General features: G+C 47.6%; 1 pseudogene; it reads right to left on the minus strand.

Moving 5' to 3' along the window:
• Positions 1–93: 93 nt before the first annotated feature.
• Positions 94–881, minus strand: LOC103623059 (annotated as a pseudogene).
• Positions 882–978: the final 97 nt, after the last annotated feature.

The raw sequence follows: 978 nt of genomic DNA on the forward strand, positions 1-978 counted from the left end.
AGGTAGGAATGTTCGGTTCCTCCCCCTGGACGGGGCATCTCACAATGAGATGATGTGTTCTATGAGTCATTCTGTGAGATCCTTCCTCGGCACATATCACTCTTCTTCTGGGCTCCTCTTGTTTTCCCACAGTGGTGGTGGATGTTGTGGTGGTTGTGGAAGCAGCTCTTCTTGTTGTACCCTTTTTAATGCCAGTCACAAATTCAATCTTTGCATGTTCTCTCTTGGCCTTCACCAATTTGTCCATCTCAATCTTCTGGGCTTTAGCTAGTGCCTCATAATACGAATCCTCTGACCAGCCGTGAGGATCAAACATGTCCTTCGGGTAGTTTGTACCGATTTCATCAATGGAACAAAACTGGATCAGCTTTTCATAGAGGCTGGGGTTGCAAAATTCTTTTTTCCTCTGGATCATGTAGTTCATGTCCATGCCCTCCTTCATTTTCATCTCATACAGCTTTTGAATTTTATCCTGCAATTGGTTAGAACATCTACCAGGAGGCTCAGGACCGATTTTGATCTCATCTAGAGACATGTTCTGCACTCCCTCTGAAAAATAAACAACCAGCTCCTGACGATCTCTTTCCTCCACTTCTGGGAATTTCTTTAGGTCACCAGGCTCAGGTTTTTCAGTCTCTGAATCATCATGTTCTGACTGCCTGCTGTTCTCATCATCCTCCTCTTTGTACCCTTCCTCATCCCCATCCAGGCAGGTAAAGTCGTCTGCTCCATACCCAGCTGAGACCAGGCCTCCTTTCTCTCCTGTGGGCACTTCCCCATCACTCCCCGCCATGCCGGCCTCGCTGTCCGACTCCAGGTCTGACTCCTCGGCGTAAACGCTCAGCAAGGAAAGAATGCTGTGCTTTGCCATCTTCCACCTCGGCCACACTACCATGAGTACCCTGCTTGGGCGCCAAAAATGTCCTAGTTTGAAAGCAAACCAGCGAGAGATTCCAAGTCAGAACTACAATTTAATAG

This window comes from Corvus brachyrhynchos, unplaced genomic scaffold (genome assembly GCF_000691975.1).
Source record: "Corvus brachyrhynchos isolate BGI_N302 unplaced genomic scaffold, ASM69197v1 C11768925, whole genome shotgun sequence".
Lineage (NCBI taxonomy): Eukaryota > Metazoa > Chordata > Aves > Passeriformes > Corvidae > Corvus > Corvus brachyrhynchos.